The 7,025-nt window shown below is 36.9% G+C and overlaps 1 protein-coding gene across 1 annotated transcript in view; it reads right to left on the bottom strand.

Annotated features, from left to right (window-relative positions):
* The window catches only part of LOC134755424 (transcription activator GAGA-like), a 470,096-nt gene that overhangs the window by 98,332 nt on the left and 364,739 nt on the right, over positions 1-7,025 (bottom strand). The gene's annotated exons all lie outside the window — the stretch shown is intronic.

Genomic DNA, 7,025 nt, shown 5'->3' on the forward strand with positions numbered 1-7,025 from the left:
GACTCAGTGAATTCACTATATAGGTTATGTCTGGTCGAGTTCCTTGTGATAGATATAACAAACAGCCAATAATCTCTTGGTATGGAACATCTGTCAATATTTCCTCTTGAGTCTCAGCTTTCTTTAACTTGACATTTGCATCCGTTGGTGTCCATACCGGCTTACAGTTATTCATCCCGAAGCGAGTGAGTATCATTTTTATATAGAGAGACTGATCTATAGAAATTTCATTTTCAACATCTTGAGATATTTTAAATCCTATACATTGTTTTGCAATTCCTAAGTCCTTCATGCAAAACTTTTCTTTTAGTTTTTCTTTCACCATATGTGAAGTCTTCTCATTATTAAAGAAACATAGCAGGTCATCTACATACACTGCTATAAAAAGCATATCATTTTTATTTATGATACGGTAGTAAACACATGGATCTATATTTGAGCGAGTCATTCCAATGTCTATTAAGGCAGTATTCAATTTTTTATTCCATTGCCTACTAGCTTGTTTTAATCCGTATATGGATTTGTTCAATCTACAAACTTTATTTTGGTCTTGATAGCCAGGAGGTAAAGACATATAAATCTCTTCTTCTATTTCTCCCTGTAAAAAAGCTGTGACTGCATCCATCTGATGTATTGCAAGTCCATATTTTGCAGCTAAACCCATTAAATATCTTATTGAACCATATCGGACCACTGGAGCATAAACTTCATGGTAATCAATGCCCTTTACTTGTTTGTAGCCTTTGATTACAAGCCTCGCTTTGTAGCGTGATACCATTCCATTGGCATCTAATTTTGTCTTATATACCCATTTGCTGGGAATCGCTGATTTTCCTTCTGGTAAGTTTACAAGTGTCCATGTATTATTTTGTAACAAAGACTGGTATTCTTCGTTCATAGCTTTCTTCCACTCATTAACTTTGTCACTGCGAAGAGCTTCTTCTAAGCTCAACGGATCACTATTTAAAAAACTCATCGGAGACTCTCCACTCATACATATGAGAGAGGTAGGTACATGGTCAGTTTTATTATCTCCTCTCCTCTCCAGTCGATGTGGAATCGGTCTTAAGTTTATCCTAGGTTGTGGTGAAGTATGAAGTGTTTCATCAGGCAAGAATGTTTCATCATGACCATCTTCAAACTGATCGGATTCATCTGAAATAGAAAATCTTTGCGAATCATCCTGTACTTCTCTTGCCTCATCTTCAGTGTTTCCGCTTGCAGATTCCAGCCCATCGTCAAATAATGGTAAGTTTATAGTCTTATTTTCTCTCTCTTTATTACAGTCTTCATTTTTCTTAGTTACAGTTTCCTTTTTACTAACATCTTCCTTTTTTTCAGGTAGATCATCAACTTTGTTTCTCTCAACAGAAGCCTCCAGGAATACAACATCTCTACTAATTATTACTTTTTTGCTTACAGGGTCAATGAAGCGGTAACCCTTTGTACAGTCGCTATATCCAACAAAAATTAACTTACGTGACTTTGGTTCAAGCTTTGTTCTTTTTTCTTTGGGTATATGCACCATCGCTTGACATCCAAAAATCCTCAAATGACTTAAATTGGGTTTCTTTCCAGTCCATATTTCATGCGGGGTCTTGTAAGATAGAACACGGGACGGTGAGCGGTTCACAATATATGCTGAGGTGCCAACCGCTTCAGCCCAGTACGTATCCTGCAATTTTGCATTTAAAATTATACATTTTGCGCGTTCTGTCAGAGTCCTGTTCATCCTTTCACTGAGACCATTATTTTCTGGTGTATATGGATTAGAAGTTTGGTGCAAAATACCATGTTTCTTCAAAAAAGTTTCAAAAATTTTGTTTTTGTATTCGGTCCCGCAGTCGCTTCTTAAGATTTTTATTTTTGTGTTCAATTCATTTTCTGCTCTATTCTTAAATTCCACAAACTTTTCAAATACTTCGCTTTTATTTTTAATAAAATATACATGTACTCTCCGAGAAAAATCATCAATAAAAGTGACATAGTACCTTGCTCCTCCCAAAGAAACATGCTTCATCGGCCCGCAGACATCACTATGCACAAGCTCTAGCAAACTGGTTGCCCGGGAGCCCTCATTAGGAAACGGTCGCCGTGTCTGTTTGCCTTCAAGACATGTTATGCAAGTTGTATCGCTGTTACTCGGTGTCAACTTTACGCCTTCAGTACAGTCCGGTATTTTATTAACGCTTGAAAAATTCAAATGGCACATTCTTTGATGCCACAAATAAGGATCATCATCAGTTATTGTCTTTGCCATCATTACTCGCAATTCCTTATTTTCACATGTAATTAACTGATATGTTTTATTTACTAACTTTGCCTTTGCAACTAATTGCTTACTCTGGTTATAAATCTCACAGCCTTGTTTATTAAAATCTATTGTGCAATCGTTTTCAACAATTTCACTGACAGAGAGCAAGTTTGTTTTCAGCTCAGGAGCATAATGAACATTTTTCACCTTTATAGTCTCAATAGTGCCATTCACCTTTACTTGGATATATACAATACCGCTGCATTCAACTTTTAATCTGTGATGGTCGGCTATTTTAATACTTGTTACAGATGGAGGAGTTATATTTGTGAGCCACTCCTTGCGCATTGTAAGGTGAATCGAAGCTCCACTGTCTACATACCAGTGTTCAGAGTCATCGGTCATGGCGGCTGAAAAAGCTGAAAATGCTGCTACATACCCGGTGCTCTTCTCTCCATTTGGCTTTTTATTCCGACAATTTCTGCTGAGATGTCCATAACGATTGCAAGAAAAACATCTTGGCCCCTTTCTAAACTTCTGTGGGTCATTTCTAGGTTGACTTTTAATGTTTGTATAAAGTGCGGTAGTGTCTGACGTTTTAACTTCCTGTAATAACTTATTTTTCACTAAGTCAGCACTAATCTTCATACCTGAACTTTCTAAACCCATAATCATAGGCTGATACTTATCGGGCAGACCTGCCAGCATCAAGGTGCCTAGCCATTCTTCGTCAACTTCAAATTTTATGTTTCTTAATTTGTGTGCCGCTGTCATTATTTTGTTTACATAGTCTTCTACGGAGGAACTATTCTCTAAATTGGTATTAATAAGTTCCTTTAACAAACCCACCTTCCGAGTTAATCCACTGTCCTCAAATGCCTTGGCTAAATTTTCCCAAACCTGTTTTGCGTTTTTAGCATCTTGAATATGTATATAAAGTATCGGGTCTACCAGTAATATTAATTTTGACTTTGCCTTGACATCTTGCTTGACTGACTTGGTATCGGTGGGCTCCGGTGTAGTTTCTATGTACTGGTACAAGTCTTCATGCTGCAAGTAAGCTTTTACAGCAAAACTCCAACTAGCCCAATTATCTCTGCCAGTAAGCTTCTCAATCGACATCAATGAATTACTGTTCGACATGTTTTTTGTACAAATTCACCCTGAAATATCTGAAAAGTAGAAATCGGTCGCGAGCGCGGTAACTAATTTGAGGTTATGCACGCGATATTTCTATTTTCACTTTTTTACAACTTTTTACTAATCGGAACGCGAAACTAACATTTAACGGCAGGAATGGGACGGCCCATAACCTGTAGGAATAAAAACAAGGCTTCGATATTACTTTTAAGTATATTAAAACAAATAAAGTTTACAGAGGTTAACTTGAGTGTATGACGTATGTAACGACAGGGGTAGGCCAACAAGTAAACGTCAGCAATCAGGTGCGGGCGACTATTTGCCTGCACGCAAACATCAGGCGTCCAAATTCCCAACAATAGGCATGGACCAAAGATAGATATAACTCCGTACTAGATGGATACAGTCTAAGGAAAAAACGTGCCTCGAAAATCACGAAAATTTGATTCTCGATCAGATGGCGCCACTAGTTTTGGCCTACTCTCGTATAGAGAGCGTTGACGGTTTTGTTTGCTATTTATAATTTAACGCATATCAGTAAAAGAACATGGGTCAACCTCATATAAAAATAATTAATGCAAATAAAAAAAGGCATGTATTTAACAGATCACTAGATTTAGTAAAATTTAACACCAAAAAATTCGTTTTTACCACCAAAAATAATGAATGATCACCAAAATAAGAACTCCTATTTAATGAGAAATGATTCCCAAATTTGTACCATATTTTTATCCTTTTAAAACAAATAACACCAAAATAATCATTTTTAACCCAAAAGTTGTAAACGATCACCAAACTTAGAACTCCATTTTAATGTGAAATTATAACTAATTTTTTTTATCTTGTTATCCTATTAAAGCAAATTACTCCAAACTAATCATTGTAAACCCAAAAATAGTAAATGATTACCAAAATTAGACCTCCATTTTAATGTGAAATTATAACCTAATTTTTTAATTTTGCTATCCTATTAAAGCAAATTGCGAACTGTCGTGTTGGAGGCCAAGACACACTTTGGGTCGCTGCGCCAGAGGAGTAAGTAAGTTATTTATCATCTTGTTATTCCATTAAATTAATTAATCCACTTCCGTCATTTTTTTCTAGTAGCATTTCGTTTCTGTAAGGCAGGGTTTCTTAAACTTTTTGCAGTCACGGACCATTTTCACAATTTAAACAATTCCACGGTTCCCGGTTAAAATATATTTTACAAAAATAATAAAAACCCTTATTTATATTTTAAATTTACTTTTATTATAAGTTTCATCATCACTTAGGTCTCGTTAGGTTTACTACAAAATTTCCTAATAAGTATGTTTACAGTAGGTATTTGACTTACTGCGGACCTCTGATAAACATGCTACGAACCCCTAAGGGGTCCGTGGACCCCACTTTAAGAAACCCTGCTGTAAGGGTCGCAGTTCTAACCTAACCTAACCTACTTTCATAAAAGCATTTCGTTTCTGTAAGGGTCGCAGTTCTAACCTAACCCTCTTTTCTTGTAGCATTTCGTTTCTGTTAGGGTCGCAGTTCTAACCTAACCCACTTTTCTTGTAGCACTTCGTTTCTGTAAGGGTCGCAGTTCTAACCTAACCCACTTTTTTGTAGCATCTCGTTTCTGTAAGGGAAGCAGTTCTAACCTAACATAACCCAATTATATAGTAGCATTTCGTTTCTGTAAGGGTCGCAGTTCTAACCTAACCTAACCCAGTTTTCTTGTAGCACTTCGTTTCTGTAAGGGTCGCAGTTCTAACCTAACCTAACCCACTTTTATAGTAGCATTTCGTTTCTGTAAGGGTCGCAGTTCTAACCTAACCTAACCCACTTATCTGGTAGCATTTCGTTTCTGTGACGATCGCAGTTTTTAATTTTTTTTTTTAATTTTAAACTGTTTATTTAAAAAAAAAGAAATTACAAAATCTACTCTCAGACAGCCTAATCTATTGTAAGTTCCAACCAAACCTTATCCACTTCTCTAGTAGCATTTCTTTTATGTAAGCGTGGCGCGTGACTGAATTGAGGATTGGGTCAGGCGAGCGCGGCGCGTGCGGTCGCAGTTCTAACCTAACCCACTTATCTGATAGCAGTTCGGTTCTGTGAGGATCGCAGTTCTAACCTTACCTAACCCACTTTTCTTGTAGGACTTCATTACTGTAAGGGTCGCAGTTCTAACCTAACCTTACCCACTTCTCTAGTAGCATTTCTTTTCTGTAAGGGTGGCGCGTAACTGAATTGAGGATTGGGTCAGGCGAGCGCGGCGCGTGCGGTGCGGTGTACGGGGGATTGAGCGGTAGGGGCTAGTAATTTTGGCATCATTTTACTTTATTTGGTAATATGTATACATTTTTTGGTAATCATAGTGGTTTATTTAAGTGAACTTTTGACTTATTGTCCTATGTCCCCTAGTTGGGGCAGAGGGCGTCCACAGTGCGCCGCCATCTGGATCGGTCTTGAGCTTCGTGCTTGACTTCGCTCCAAGTCCTCCCAATAGCCTTCGCCTCTGCAATGATAGTCCGGCGCCAGGTCTGCTTTGGACGGCAACGTTTCCTCTTTCCTTGGGGATTCCAGTCTAGGGCTTGCCTCGGTATGTGCTCAGGATCCCTTCGGAGTGTATGCCCAATCCAACTCCATTTCCGGCGCTTGATCTGCTGGTCGATCGGAGTCTCATTGCAGCATCTCCACAGGTTGATATTGGAAATTTTCTCGGGCCAGTATATACCGAGAATGCGGCGGAGGCAGCGGTTAATACAGACTTGTAGCTGGCGCGAGATGTCTTTTGTGACCTTCCACGTCTCGCACCCATACAGCAATACGGTTTTTACGTCTATTTAAGTGAAAATATCGCATTAATTTGCTCTTCAAGGTTTGGTGATCATTAATTATATTTGGTGATCATTCATGATTTTTGGTGTTTGAATACAATTTGAAGTGCAGTCGTGATTTAAAGAGGTGGTTGTTTTGTAATTTTAGACCTTATTTTTTTGGTGTTAAGTATTTTATTTTGGTGAAAGCGATTTCTTTATTTAGGGTACCAGAGTATTTTTTGGTGGTCATTATATTTGGTGCCATAAAAAATCATTTATTCATGTTTAAATACATTTTGTCGTATTTTTATAAATCTTCAATTTTAGTTTTAAAGTATGTCGATAGATGGCAGTGAATTTACAGTGGTTTCAAAATTTACTATGACAGTACCGCTCTATCTTATTATATCCTCTTTGCATGGACTAATCATAATTATTTATGACGTAGGTACCTATGGTAGTTTTAGTTAAATTCACTGGAGATCTTGTTTTTAGTTAAAATCAAGACATTTCAAAATAAATTTACTCAGATTTTACATCAAAATTGAATATGTAAAACGTACTTCCTTAATGATACAGAAAAAAGTTGCCGCCTATTAATATAAATATATATAATACTTATATATTTTTAAATTAATTTATGTAACGAATTTACGAATCACATTATACAAGGTACGAGCTCACACTCGAGGTACAAAACGTTCTGTGGATATTGGATATGTAGCAGATTTTCAGACTGATGTTTGAATATTTTAAGTATATAATATACTTAGATAATTATAAGAACTCATTTGCGAGTGAATCTGTTTTATTAATAAAAGTAATTTAGT

The sequence above is a fragment of the Cydia strobilella genome, chromosome 1, assembly GCF_947568885.1.
Source record: "Cydia strobilella chromosome 1, ilCydStro3.1, whole genome shotgun sequence".
NCBI classification, from domain to species: Eukaryota; Metazoa; Arthropoda; class Insecta; order Lepidoptera; family Tortricidae; genus Cydia; species Cydia strobilella.